General features: G+C 40.2%; 1 protein-coding gene across 2 annotated transcripts in view; it reads left to right on the forward strand.

Moving 5' to 3' along the window:
• The first annotated feature begins 1,396 nt into the window (after positions 1-1,396).
• LOC139556432 (disheveled-associated activator of morphogenesis 1-like) overlaps positions 1,397-16,123 on the forward strand; it is a 122,363-nt gene continuing 107,636 nt past the window's right edge. For both annotated transcript variants that reach the window (XM_071370375.1, XM_071370378.1), the window contains exon 1: positions 1,397-1,519. The gene's annotated coding sequence lies outside the window, so the exon portion shown is untranslated. The remainder of the gene's footprint in view (positions 1,520-16,123) is intronic.

The following is a 16,123-nucleotide window of genomic DNA, read 5'->3' on the forward strand; positions in this document are numbered from 1 at the left end:
GGAACACTGGTCACTTTAATAATGGAATACTAGTCACTTTAAATAATGTTTACATACTGTTTTACCCATTTCATATGTATATACTGTATATTCTAGTCAAGGCCTATCCTGTTTAACTATTGCTGTACATATGCTACGTATTCATCAGATATGCTACATATTCTATACATATTGCCTATATATCCCAAGACACACACTCTGGAAGCCGACATTGCACGTCCTAATATTTCTATATTTCTGAATGCCATTATTGCACTTTTTTAGATTTGTGTATATTATTGTGTATTGCTAGATATAACTGCACTGTTGGAAGTAGAAACACAAGCATTTTGCTACAGCCGCAATAACATCTGCTAAATATGTGTATTCGACCAATAACATTTGATTTGAAAGACACTATTTGTGGAATAACCTAAAAGCTGTATGGCTAAAAGAGGCCATGTTGAATTTTTAAAAAATAAATAGAAGAAAGCTTATTGGATAATTATTTTATATCACAACCCAGCTCCCATAAGAGGTTCTTGTAGACAGATTGCATGATCAATATACAGTATTATGCAATGCATTATACATTTCTTGAAAATTGCAGGTTGTGAAACTATGAAATCAGTTGATTAGCCTGGTAATAAATTGACTTGAGATAGTAACCAAGTTCTACAACTACTTTGGTGTTGTTACTGACTTATAAACAAGAACATACTGTCACAATATTCAGACCAGATAGCCTAACATAAAAAAATATCGCTTTATTGATTATTATAATAGGCATTTTAGCCTAGGTATTTTGATAAACCTGGGGAAATGTATCAAAAGCCACAACAGAAAGATATAGCAGTGAGATGATTCGATTAACCTGTCTCGGGCGCCTGGGTACGCGTGTTTGCATTCGTTTTGTAACAGGGCTGCCTCCCGGGGTTGAGCCAGGTGCCCCGCTCAAAGCCCACGGCGAAGTCGGCTCAAACTATGCTGCCTTGTTGACAACATGGCCGAGTGGCGCAGATTACTGATCGATTTGAGAATGTTGCGACTCACCGTTTTTGCCCGTTCACGTCACGGGCCATAGACCGGTGCCCTGCTGCTCAGCATAATCGAATCCGCCCAGTGAAGCTCTTCAAGGGTAAATAATATCATGTTTTTGTAATACTCACGAGAAAAGGCTAGATGGTAGCATTGGCCAACTACAGTTCCCCGAAAACGTTTATCGCTATAAGCATGCACATTGGCATTTTGATAATCGCAAAGGGGATGATGTCACTGGGGCAATCTCTATTGATTCTCCTCGCGTCCTCTCTCCTCTCTTATCTCCTCGCCTGCTTCTCAAACCCGATTGGAGGATAAGGTCAGAAGGGCGGGACCTCTTTTTTTAATCCAATGGCTTTTAAGTAGGAGGCGAGGAGAATGCCTATACAATTGAGATTATCCTAAAAATACTGAGTCTACCGGTAGCTCAATATTAAACAGTATATTGTTTGCTGGGAGTACTTGTGGATATCATCAGAAAAATGTGCACCCACACGAGGTAAGAATGCTTTTGGTGCAGACTTTTAAGCGAGTTTCTTGAATACGCTCATCATCCGTGCAGAACCTTCGATAGGCCCCTTAGAAATTCTATTGTGCTGTTTGTCTTGCAGAAAGATGCAGTGACACCGGCTAGAATGATTAGAGACTAACGTTACTGAATTTAGGACGCATTTCATTCTGTTGATGTGTAATGTGGTTACATCCTGCGTATTTTTAGGTGCTGTGTTAACTTTTTCTATACTCTTATTTCCCCAACTTGTATACCTAGTGTTGTAGTTCGACGCTCACGAGAGCCTCTGTGATCAATTGTTTATTATCAACAGTTTCGATGTCGTTCGAGTTGGCAAAGCCTGTCAGTAATTTGCAAGTGCTGTTTGCATCTCATGTATGATAAACACCCACGTAGGCTAGCCTACTCAATTGGTTTACTAGCTGTAACGGGCTAATTTGATGCTCCATTAGCCGTTACAGGTTAGGTACTGTTTGGCGTAGCAGAGGAGACTGGTACATACCGGTAGTTAGTCCGGGTAGCTATTGGTTAATAACTATCTGCATTGACCCTTTTTAGCGTTAACTCTGACTCATCACATACGCTGCTGCTACTGTTTAGTATCTATCCTGTTGTCTAGTCACTTGCTTTCGGAAAGTATTCAGACCCCTTGACTTTTTCCACATTTTGTTACGTTACAGCCTTGTTCTAAAATTGATTTAAAATAATAATAATCCTCAGCAATCTACACACAATACCCCAAAATGACAAAGCAGAAAAAAACTGAAATACCTTACTTACATAAGTATTTGCTATGGGACTCGAAATGGAGCTCAGCTGCTTCCTGTTTCCATTGATCATCCTTGAGATGTTTCTACAACTTGATTGGAGTCCACCTGTGGTACATTCAATTGATTGGACATTGACTTGGAAAGGCACACACCTGTCTATATAAGGTCCCGCAGTTGACAGTGCATGTCAGAGCAAAAAAACAAACAGCCATGAGGTCAAAGGGATTGTCCGTAGAGCTCTGAGACAGGACTGTGTCGAGGCACAGATCTGGGAAAGGGTACTAAAACGTGTCTGCAGCATTGAAGGTCCCCAAGAACATTGGCCTCCATTCTTAAATTGAAGAAGTTTGGAACCACCAAGACTCTTCCTAGAGCTGGCCAAACTGGGCAATCGGGGGAGAAGGGCCTTGGTCAGGGAGGTCACTCTGAAATGGTCACTCTGACAGAGCTCCAGAGTTCCTCTGTGGAGATGGTTGTCCTTCTGGAAGTTTCTCCCATCTCTGCAGCACGCCACCAATCAGGCCTTTACGGTAGAGTGGTGAGACGGGAGCCACTCCTCAGTAAAAGGCACATGACAGCCTGCTTGGAGTTTGCCAAAAGGCACCTAAAGACTCTTAGACCATGAGAAACAACATTCTCTGGTCTGATGAAACCAAGATGTAACTCTTTGGCCTGAATGCCAAGCGTCACGTCTGGAGGAAAACTGGCACCATCCCTATGGTGATGCATGGGTGGCAGCATCATGCTGTGGGGATGTTTTTCAGGGACTGGGAGACTAGTCAGGATCGATGCAAAGATGAACGGAGCAAAGTACAGAGATCCTTGATGAAAACCTGCTCCAGGGCTCTCAGGACCTCAGACTGGGGCAAAGGTTCGCCTTCCAACAGGACAATGACCTTAAGCACACAGCCAAGACAATGCAGGAATGGCTTCGGGACAAGTCTCAGAATGTCCTTGAGTGGCCCAGACTTGAACCCGATCGAACATCTCTGGAGAGACCTGAAAATCGCTGTGCAGCGACGCTCCCCATTCAACCGGACAGATCTTGATAGAATCTGCAGAGAAGAATGGGAGAAACTCCCCAAATGCATGTGTGCCAAGCTTGTTGCGTCATACCCAAGAAGACTCGATGCTGTAATCGCTGCCAAAGGTGCTTCAACAAAGTACTGAGTAAAGGGTCTTTATTTTTAATAAATTAGTAAGAAATTCTAGACCTGTTTTTGCTTTGTCATTGTGGGGTGTTGTACATACAGCCTTATTCTAAAATGTGGATTAAGTCAAGATCTGAATACTTTCCGAAGGCACTGTATGTACATATATCTACCTCAATTACATCGTACCCCTGCACATCGACTCGGTACTGGTACCCCGTGTATATAGCAAAGTTATCATTACTCATTGTATATTTATTCCTCATGCTATTTTTATATTATTTCTTTTTTTTTCTCCATTGTTGGGAAGATCCCGTAAGTAAGCATTTTATCATTAGTCTACACCTGTTGTTTACAAAGCATGTGACAACATTATTTTTTGACCTGTATGAGATGGAACACGGGATATCCTGCAGATTTCTTACTAAAGCCGGCAATTTACTCATGTCCGGCGCCCTACTGAAAGGTAGATGATCGTCCGCAGCCTTGGATATCTTGGTGTTTTCTGTATACATGTATTCAGCTTATTTTTAGATGGTGTGGTGCATTAAACTGAATACGTTTTGCAAGCCATTTCAGTCTTGGTTACATAAGGGAATAGGCCCAGTGGCCCACAGCAGTTTATGAAATCATCTTGGTATCATCAGTGCAATATTTTATTAAGTGCAGTGAAGGTTAGTAGGCTATTATGGCTTCACGGTTCAAAAAACATTATCATACATTTTATATTCTGTGGTTTTCAGTGATCTTTCATACCTCTAATGGGCATCAGTGAATGTACTATGTGTGATGTAGGTCTGTGGCTTGGCATACACCCCTAAATCACCCATGCATGTCCTGTGTCTCAAGGATTGTGTGTAATGGAGTTCGCTACAGTATGCCTTGGTGTGGATACAGTTTTCTGAAATATACAAGCCATCTATACACCTCATGACCAAGTCTATTTTTTTTATTTTTTTTATTTAACCTTTATTTAACCAGGTAGGCAAATTGAGAACACGTTCTCATTTACAATTGCGACCTGGCCAAGATAAAGCAAAGCAGTTCGACACATACAACAACACATAGTTACACATGGAGTAAAACAAACATATAGTCAATAATACAGTGAAAAAAATAAAATAAATAAGTCTATATACAATGTGAGCAAGTGAGGTGAGATAAGGGAGCTATGAATCACATGCTAAAAAGTAGTAGACTAGTAAATTCTATGCTTATAGATTGAGCAGTCACTCAGTGACTAGACCCTGGTATTAAACCAACGAAGGTGCAGGGCTCTTTTTAGAGTGATGATTATATAACTATTCTCTATAGTCTCAAGGTTCCTCTCCTGAGCACAAAGTCATTGCCACCTGTCTCCATTAATTTCTTCTTCTGACAGACAGCTCATTGGAGATGCTCTCAGAAAGGTCAGGCTCCTTAAAGCCCCTGATTCGACTGTTTCGGGTATTTATAACCAATACCCCTTTCTCCTTATCCTGTGTGTGCCTCCGGGCCAGTCGCCATGGCAACTGGCTCGACCTTGGGAAAGTGGGGAGGGGAAAGGGAGCAATGCGGGGATGCTCTCTATCTTCCACAGGCTCCATTCCACTCCATCCAACTGCCTGGCCTTGAGTCGTAGGGCTGGATTAGCCAGACAATAGCAGGAAAATCCATCTGCAGTGACTGCCTCGCTTAGTACTGCTTCTGTTCAGAGACTTTGCTCTGTTTGGTTCCCTTGTCATTTGTGCGAAAGGAGGAGGAACAGTACAAGAAAATTGTGTTTTCATGCCCCTGTTTGTATAAGAGTGCAGGTCACGATTTCTGCCCCAACACTGAGGGAGAGCATCTTTGGGAGAATAAGGAAGAATGTGGGCACTTATTGACGTTCGTCGTGTTGTTGCCACAGGGGATTGCTACCGAGATAGATTTTTTCCAGTTATTTTAAAGAGATTGAACTGAGATTTTGTATACTTATAAGGCAGTAGTTTTTAAAGTAGCGCTCAAGAGCCTGAAAGGGTCCCCAAAAATTGTGTACAACGACATCACGTCATTGTTCTCGAGCCCCCATATCGGGTGCACAAAGACAGTAAAAAATAACTGTGGTGTCCATGTTGGGCTCTCCCCGCAACCGCATTGGACAATACTGTGCAGACCTGATCCTGCCTCCCACTTTAACCTTGCAACCTTATTGGTCATAATTCCACCTGCCAATCAACATTGTCCATCAGTTCGGTTGTTGCAGGCGTGTTCTAGTAGTTGCATGCATGATCTCATGAGAATAGTATGGCAAGCGAATGTGATAATGTAATTTTATACAATGGAAAAGTTATACTTTTATATGTTGGTATAAAACTTGAAAGGTATCTACTCCTTGAAAGTTGTGTATTGATTATAGCATATGCCTACGTGATGAATTATGATCGCTGGCAATCAACAGCTGCAGTGTTGCCCATTGGATAATCCCATATCATGGAATATGTGTGAAAGTTTATAAAGACAAGGTGCACACATGGGATTATTTGTTTTGGATGGATGGTTGACACAAAGGTAGAGTTATATTTTCTAAAAAGTGGGTGAAAGTTTGCAGTATACATTTCTCGATCACATAATAGTTATGCGTGTTGTCACGATTCATGAACGGTATAAATGGATGGACGTGCTCCTGGCAAATACCTTATAGTCTATTGTGCAGACCTTTCCTAAATTGTAACAAAATACACCAGTGATTTATGAGATACAGGTTGTGAGCATAGTGTTTCTGATCTGGTTGACAATCATCTTCCAATGTATTTGTCTGGCTACAATGCCATCTTTCCAGAGAAATGCATTGATAGAGTAATGAAACTACTACCGAGGTTTAATAGATTAGAAAACATTCGAACTTATGATGCATGGATTTGATCAATGTATTTTCACTGTTATCAAAATAACTAAGGCTAAGTGCATGCAGCCAGGAAAGGCATTCACGACATGACAGGGATGAGCGTGCAGATCTGATGCACTAATGGATGCCAGGTTAGAATGTTTCTCCGCTGGGAGAGGACTGTAGATGGTTTATTACATTATGTGTCAATGTATGATAATGTAATTAAACCATCTACAGTCCTCGCCAAGTCCAAAATGGGAGCTTTTAAAAAAATATCGAGAGAATTTTACATTAAATTCATAAATGGATATTCCCAACAATGACTGATAAAACATAGTGGGGGCTACAAAGGGGACTTTCTAATGGCTGCATACTCCAGTATATCATTGTTGATCCTGGAGCCATTGAATGCTGAACTTCACTCCAGTTGAACATGAGAGTAGACACCTAAGTAGTGTGCTTGTTAAAAGTGAAAGACACATTTCAGTTGAATGCAGTCAGTTGTACAACTGAGTAGGTATCCCCCTTTCCCTTGTTTCAGAGTATAAGAGCTTTAACCCATTTCAAGTTAGCCAGAGCAACAATGCTCTCATTTCTCAAAATGTGGATGTTTGGGACATTCACTTTCAAAATGTATTGAGACTTTATGAAACAACAGTGGTACTCTGACACCAGAGTTGAGAAACCCTGATAAACAGTGGAACATTTCTAAGTGATTTAGCAGGTGATGTATGGCACTACTACATCTGACTGTACCATACTATGGTGTTTGGTACTACAGCAGTTCAGAGGACCAACATTGTGCAGGCCCACCATACCCTATGCGATAGGACCCTGTTGGCAATGGAAACAACAATGGGCCTGTGTGGCTATTTGAATGTCTCTTTCTCTGCACAGTGTGCTTCACTTGGGACAGACAATGGCTTCATTTAGCATCACTTATCCACTGAGTCCCTGTCTGTCACCAGGGTGCTCCCACCACACCCTGCCCTCACCCTGTCTCGCCTCGTCTGCTTGGGATTGACGGACCAGACACTGAATTGACCACACCTGACCCTAAGATGGGAGAACACTTTAGGGATACTTCGTAAACAAATAATATTTAGAGAATATATTGAAACAATGGGCTTGCCTTGACCAAGGCACTTAACCCTAATTTTTCTCCAGAGTGCCGTACTACTATGGCTGACCCTGTAAAACAACCCATTTCACTGCACCTATCTTTTTTTGCCTCGGTACGCTTGGGTCACTGGCAGCTCATGGCTGGGTTTCCCTTTATAATCTGTGATTGTTGGATGTGGTAGGGTTTGCAAACCCTATCTTATTCCTGTATTGATGTTTCCACTGTTTGTTGTCTTTATTAGTGTCCCGCTCTTGAAAGTGGCAGCTCTAGTCTCTAGCTCAGTGCAGATGTTTCCTGTAATCCATGGCTTCTGGTTTGGATATGTACATCATTGTGATGATGACTTCATCGATGCACTTATTAATAAAGCTGGGGATTTATGTGGTAAACTCCTCAATGCAATCAGATGAATCCCAGAACATATTCCAGTCTGTGCTAGCAAAACAGTCCTGTAGCTTAGCATCTGCTTCATCCGACCTCTTCCGTATTGAGCGTATAACTGGTACTTCCTGTTTTGAGTTTTTGCTTGTAAGCAGGAATCAGGAGGATAGAGTTATGGTCAGATTTACCAAATGGAGGGCGAGCGAGAGCTTTGTATGCGAGGGAGGGAGAGCTTTGTTTACGTCTGTGTGTGGGGTAAATGTGATCTAGAATTTTCTTTTTTTTCCCAGCTCCAGTTGCACAGGTGACATGCTGGTAAAATTAAAGTAAGAGGGATTTCAGTTCCGCTGTATTAAAATCACCGGCCACTAGGAGCGTCACCTCTGGATGTGCATTTTCTTGTTTGCTTATGGCCCTATACAGCTCATGAAGTGTGATCTTAGTGACAGCATCAGTTTGTGGTGGTAAATAGACAGCTATGAAAAATATAGATATACTATTGTTGCGTGTCACATGCATGTATTTTGTGGCCCCAAGATGGAGACGGGCTAGAATTTTTGCTAAAACTTGCCTATTTGGTTAGTGAACGGTCTTGACCACTGTCAATGTCTGTCAATCGGCACCACACCCATGTTAATGCTGTACATGGCATATGGGCCTGTTACTTTTGTATACAGTACAGAACGTGGAGGTAAAGTAGAGTAGGTCTTGTCTTGTTCTCGTTTTCCCATTTTGTTTCCCTCCGATCACGCTCTGTTCTTTGCAGCTAAAATAGGATTATGCACCAAGCCGGGTGACTGTAATTACCTCTGATCTCTGCCCCGCCTCACCCTCCCTCTCTGCTATTTTCTCCTCCATCTCCCTCATTTTTCTCTTCAATTGCACTGTTTGTTTGCATTCATGTGGAAGTATCATTATTACAAGCTCTGCAGGAGAGCTTAGCTCAACTGAGCTGTTTTATCTGGACTCTCCCAGCAATTTAGGCCTAGATTATATTTGCGTCTTTTCTTTTGCCATTGATGCTATAGACGAATATGTCTTGAATTACTGATATAATTTTAGCCCTATTAAATGTTGCTATGAAAAGATTACCAAAAAAAACTATTATCTTTTAGAAATGCTGGTATTTGATTTTCTGGGCCGCATGATTTTCTGTCTTTTCTGCAAATTGGTAGTGCAGTTATGAATTGCCTAAATTTAAACGTGTACATGCATGACTTATTTGCCTGACCTTCTGATTGGTCCCAGAAACCAATGGGTTGGGCCAGAGCAGAACAAACTTGGGAAAAGCGGCATTTTGAAAATGTGTCATTGGCTTTGATACTCTGATTGGATCATCTCTAACCAATCTCTGACTTTGTTTTGTACAACACCCCTCATTTGACTCCCCACAAACGACTTCAATGATGGCAGTCTTTGACTGAAGTATGTAGCGAACGATAGAGCAGTGGAAGAATTCGGTTTGAGTCGTCAGGCAAATAAGATATACAGTGCCTTGCAAAAGTATTCAGCCCCCTTCGCATTTTTCCTATTTTTGTTGCATTACAACCTGTCATTTAAATTGATTTTTATTTGGATTTCATGTGATGGACATACACAAAATAGTCCAAATTGGTGAAGTGAAATGGAAAAAAATAACTTGTTAAAAAAAGAAGAAAGTAAAACAGAAAAGTGGTGGGAGCATATGTATTCGCCCCTAAATAAGATCTGGTGCAACTAATTACCTTCAGAAGTTACATAATTAGTTAAATAAAGTCTACCTGTGTGCTGTCTGTCACATGATCTCAGTACATATACACCTGTTCTGAAATGCCCCAGAGTCTGCAACACCACTAAGCAAGGGGCACCACCAAGCAAGTGGCACCATGAAGATCAAGGAGCTCTCCAAACAGGTCCGGGACAAAGTTGTGGAGAAGTACAGATTAGGGTTGAGTTATAAAAAAAGATCTGAAACTTTGAACAACCCACGAGCACCGTTAAATCTAGAGGTCGACCGATTAATCGGAATGTCCGATTTTAATTAGGGCCGATTTTTAAGTTTTCATAATAATCGGTAAAGGCATATTTGGACACCGATCATGGACGATTACATTGCACTCCACGAGGAGACTGCGTGGCAGGCTGACTACCTGTTATGCGAGTGCAGCAAGGAGCCAAGGTAAGGTGCTAGCTAGCATTAAACATATCTTATAAAAAAACAATCAATCTTAACATAATCACTAGTTAACTACACATGGTTGATGATATTACTAGTTTATCTAGCTTGTCCTGCGTTGCATATAATCGATGCGGTGCCTGTTAATTTATCATGGAATCAGCCTACTTTGCCAAACGGGTGATTTAACAAGCGCATTTGCGAAAAAGCACTGTCGTTGCACCAATGTGTACCTAACCATAAACATCAATGCCTTTCTTAAAATCAATACACAAGTATATATTTTTAAACCTGCATATTTAGTTAATATTGCCTGCTAACATGAATTTATTTTAACTAGGGAAATTGTGTCACTTATCTTGCGTTCTGTTCAACAGAGTCAGGGTATATGCAGCAGTTTGGGCCGCCTGGCTCGTTGCGAACTGTGTGAAGACTATTTCTTCCTAACAAAGACAGCCAACTTCGCGAAACGGGGGATGATTTAACAAAAGCGCATTTGCGAAAAAAGCACAATCGTTGCACGACTGTACCTAACCATAAACATCAATGCCTTTCTTAAAATCAATACACAGAAGTATATATTTTTTAAAACCTGCATATTTAGTTAAAAGAAATTCATGTTAGCAGACAATATTAAACTAGGGAAATTGTGTCACTTCTCTTGCATTCATTGCACGCAGAGTCAGGGTATATGCAACAGTTTGGGCCGCCTGGCTCGTTGCGAACTAATTTTACGTAATTATGACATAACATTGAAGGTTGTGCAATGTAACAGCAATATTTAGACTTATGGATGCCACCCGTTAGATAAAATACGGAACGGTTCCGTATTTCACTGAAAGAATAAACGTTTTCTAAATGATAGTTTTTGGATTTGACCAACATTAATGACCTAAGGCTCATATTTCTGTGTATTTATTATAATAAAGTCTATGATTTGATAGAGCAGTCTGACTGAGCGGTGGTAGGCAGCAGCAGGCTCGTAAGCATTCATTCAAACAGCACTTTACTGCGTTTGCCAGCAGCTCTTCGCAATGCTTCAAGCATTGCGCTGTTTATGACTTCAAGCCTATCAACTCCCGAGATTAGGCTGGCAATACTAAAGTACCTATTAGAACATCCAATAGTCAAAGGTATATGAGATACAAATGGTATAGAGAGAAATAGTACTATAATAACTACAACCTAAAACTTCTTACCTGGGAATATTGAAGACTCGTGTTAAAAAAGGAACCACCAGCTTTCATATGTTCTCATGTTCTGAGCATGGAACTTAAGTTAGCTTTTTTACATGGCACATATTGCACTTTTACTTTCTTCTCCAACACTTTGTTTTTGCGTTATTTAAACCAAATTGAACATGTTTATTTATTTGAGGCTAAATTGATTTTAATGATGTATTATATTAAGTTAAAATAAGTGTTCATTGTTCATTCAGTATTGTTGTAATTGTCATTATTTCAATTATATATATAAAAATCGTCATCGGCTTTTTTTGGTCCTCCAATAATCGGTATCGGCGTTGAAAAATCATAATCGGTCAACCTCTAGTTAAATCCATTATTAAAAACATGGAAAGAATATGGCACCACAACAAACCTGCCAAGAGAGGGCCGCCCACCAAAACTCACGGACCAGGCGGGCATTAAGGAGGGCATTAATCAGAGAGGCAACAAAGAGACCAAAGATAACCCAGAAGGAGCTGCAAAGCTCCACAGCGGAGATTGGAGTATCTGTCCATAGGACCACTTTAAGCCATACACTCCACAGAGCTGGGCTTTACGGAAGAGTGGCCAGAAAAAAAACATTGCTTAACTTTTAAAGAAAAAATTAAGCAAACACGTTTGGTGTGCGCCAAAATGCATGTGGGAGGCTCCCCAAAGATATGGAAGAAGGTACTCTGGTCAGATGAGGCTAAAATGTAGCTTTTTGACCATCAAGGAAAACGCTATGTCTGGCATAAACCCATCACCCCAAGAACAGCATCCCCACAGTGAAGCATGGTGGTGGCAGCATCATGCTGTGGGGATGTTTTTCCATCGGCAGGGACTGGGAAACTGGTCGGAATGATGGGAAATTCTTGAGCGAAACCTGTTTCAGTCTTCCAGAGACTTGAGACTGGGACGGAGGTTCACCTTCCAATACGACAATGACCCTAAAGCATCACTCAAGTGGTTTAAGGAGAAACATTTAAATGTCTTGAAATGGCCTAGTCAAAGCCCAGACCTCAATCCAATTGAGAATATGTGGTATGACTTAAAGATTGCTGTACACCAGCGGAACCATCCACCTTGAAGGAGCTGGAGCAGTTTTGTCTTGAAGAATGGGCAAAAATGTCAGTGGGTAGATGTGCCACGCTTATAGAGACATACCCCAAGAGACTTGCAGCTGTAATTGCTGCAAAAGGTGGCTCTACAAAGTATTGACTATGGGGGGTGAATAGTTATGCACGCTCCAGTTGTTTTTGTTTTTTGTCTTGTTTCTTGCTTGTTTCACAATAAAAAATATTTAGCATCTTCAAAGTGGTAGGCATGTTGTGTAAATCAAATGATACAACCCCCGCCAAAAAAATCTATTTTAATTCCAGGTTGTAAGGCAAAAAAATAGGAAAAATGCCAAGAGGGGTGGATACTGTCGCACGCCACTGTAGCCTTAGAAGCATTTTTCCAGATGAGCCTTTTACTTTGAGTAAAATGTCTGCTGCTTGGTAGAGTTTTTTTTATTTTATTTTTTATTTATATATATTTTTTCTCTTGAGGCCCCTTCACCTTTCTCATTCTCTATGGGCCAAGGGGTCAGTCACCCTGCTCCCAAGTCCTGAATAGAGGGAGATCTTAATTTATGGGAGTTGCCGTGCTCAAACTCCTGGTTGTGGGGGGACCTTATGTGTCCAAAAGAGCTCTTCTCAAGTTTTTGCTGCTGTTTGGTATTGATTAGCACCCTAAGGACCCAACCCACTGTTTTGCGCATTAGCTTGCAATTTCAATAACCTTGTGGAGGATGTGGACACTCCAAGTTCAAATGGGGCTTTTCCTACCTTCCATTGAGGCAGAGATTCAAATTCATCTCTGTGAAATGCTTTCTCGCTTGACGCGATCAAATAAATGCCTGACTGGTTCTGAATCTGAGTTTTTGGCGTTGATGGTGCAGTTCGGAATTTGAAACTCCTGAAAATGGGAGTAGGCCAGGGTACTTTGGAATGTCTTCCATAAATTTGCTCAGAATTCTGCAACTCCTGGTGTGGTAAATAATCTCTCTCCCTCGAACCTGTGTAAACAAACTTATTGAATATCATTAACATATTACGGCAATTCCAAAGTAACTGAATTGCTTCAAATCAGATTTCACCAAAAAATGTATACCAAACAAAAAACATTGATTTCAAAGTTTATCAAACCATACAACTATATGCACAAGTACTACTTTTAACAATTTACAGTGAACATAAAAAAAAAAAAAAAACATTTACTGGAAGAACTGTACTGATGTAAAGTTTGGTAACAGAATTTCAGTAAAATCTCCCTGTTTTTTAATATGACCACATTTTCCCTAAATATCTGCCCCAAATTAAGATTCAAAGATGGCTGCAGAAAGATTGGGGTGACGCCTTGACTTATAAAAAAAATATGTTATTGAACTACATTAAATGAAGTGGCTTTATAAGCCTCAACAGTATTGCATTAAAGGAATTCTATAATTTCCATAATCTTTACTTCACAGAAATGCATTATTATGGATATTAATGTCATTCTCTTTATGGTGATGTATCCGAAATAGGTACACAAAGGCATACCTATGCAATATCCTCCTTTGTATATTTGGGTATTCTATAACTAATTGGTAGGTCTACCTTTTACTTGTTACTTCTGTGAAATTTTATTACCCTTACGAGGGAGAGAAATGTGAAAATATGTTAAACTTACACAAGGCAAATAACTTATCCAAAACATGTGTTTATTTGTTGGCAGGGGTCTATACTTTCTATTTCTAATACTTTTTAAAGACTTTTTCTGCTGATGTTTAAGACCCCTTTTCCATCTGTTTGACCAGAAATATATATATATATATATATATATATTATACAAAATATAGACTCTTAGCTAATATTTCACACCAGATTTGACATGCTCCGATGAACTTGGTGCTCAAGGGTCCCTTTACATGGAAATGACAGTTAGTCTTGGAAGACTAGCCCTTGGTGGGCTCAAAGAGATCCTAACAAACAAACATTTCGAATTTTGGACAGCGAATGTAAGACAATTCAACCAGTTCGAAACCCCAAATACCAATCTGTGTGGATAGAGCAGGCAAAATAGTTGTTTACATGTCTGATGAACAAACAAGTGTAGCCTATGGCGAAAAATGTGACTGATATTTTAAGGGTGGGGAGAGAGCGAGAGAGTTGATGAGCAGGCTTGACGTGCTTGCATCTTATGACATGAATTAGGTCCACAGATTTATACCTAGGATGAGTGGCTTCAATTAAGGAACTTTGAATGTCCTTTGCGCTAACAAGCTTGTGTGTGCAGAGTGGCACCAGAATTAACACATCTTACCTTTTTTTTTTTGTAGTTTATGCTAGCCTAAACACGCACACACATCTACAAAGATTTTCAGCTTGCATGCAGACGCTGGAATACATTTCTGAGTGACAGTGAGGGCTTTGCATAGGCACTTTTTTTAGTGTTTTTTTGTGGGACTAGAAAAAAATGCCTTAATCGTCAAATAAAGTTATTAAGTGGTTTCCATACATTTAATATAACGGTTCTGTTATCAAACAGTATGGATCACTTTCGTTCCTGGTTCTGTTCCTTGATAAAAATATTTTAGGTTCTGTTTCCTGAATCGCTTCCAACCCTTGATAGAATTAGTGTTATTTTTGGTACTTCTGTCAAATGTGTCTCACGGATCAAGCCTGTCCATCAGCGCAGCCGACCCCTTATCATAGTGCACACTTACTCATTGCTAGCCTGTACTGGGAGTCATGTTGAAACTGTTAACTACTGTTTGCAAAACAGTGTCCGTAAAGACTACAACACTATAAAATGGAAGATAGTGATCAGCGACAAGTGCTTTTTGAGTTTGGTTCGTTTATAAAAAATTATAATCACAGTGTTTGGTTTTGATTGTATTTTTTAACATATTAAATGCATTATGAAATATTTTAGAGTTTTTGACTAAATTCAAAAGGCACTCGCACATCTGAGCAATCTTATTTGCAGGTGCATGGCAACAATTGAACAAGATGAAGGAAAAAGGAAACCGCACACTGCTCTTGATAGTATCACCGATATTTAATAAGCTTACGTATCGGCCACACGGCCTTCGTCAGAGTTTGTCTAGAAATTCCAAAGCCAAAAATAGTGAACATTCAATTGCCAAAACAGAAAATATTCCATTGTCTCTGTCAGGTCCACATTGGGTAGACATCAATAGAAAAATTGGAAATTACTCTGAAATGATACAATTTATATTACTTACTCATTTTTATTAGATTACTTTATCATCTGATCTCTGCTCAGGCAGAGGCAGCCAAACAGCCAGACCATGTTCTCCCCATACTGTAGGCTATTGTCTGTAGTCATCCTACTTAGCTAGGCTAGTCTGGCTAAGCATGCTGCAGAGCTGTCTGACAATCATTTTACTAGTTCTTAAAAGTAGATAAGGCATACTTTCACAAACTGTCTCACTCTCCTAGTTGTCTACATTCCTCTCTCAAGTGGTCTGTGTGTATCTAACATAGCAGATCCATCTCAGACCGAGCCGGAAAAAACAGGCAAAATGGATTTTGGTCATTGTAGTTCATTACCATGTTCTTGCGCTGAACTAGGTTGACTATTTGCTTAATTAAAACTCACTTCAGCCCAGCATCCCACGTAGTTCTTCACAGGATTTATCTTATGAATGACTTGATTTCTCTCTATAGAAACAGCTCGTTGGGCTCACAAAATTGACCGACATAGGTCAATTAGTAGTTTATTAACACCCCCAAAAAACGATATGTTGGTTAATCGCTCAGCACTAATGGAAGAAGACAGATATTTTCCAGCTTTGTAGGTTAACTTTCCTTTCTAGCTGACAGCTAAAGCTAACATCACTTCACTACCCTAGTACTTTGTTTGTGATTTAATATGCAAACCATAATTCAAAATATGCTGATTTCG

The sequence above is a fragment of the Salvelinus alpinus genome, chromosome 27 (genome assembly GCF_045679555.1).
Source record: "Salvelinus alpinus chromosome 27, SLU_Salpinus.1, whole genome shotgun sequence".
NCBI classification, from domain to species: Eukaryota; Metazoa; Chordata; class Actinopteri; order Salmoniformes; family Salmonidae; genus Salvelinus; species Salvelinus alpinus.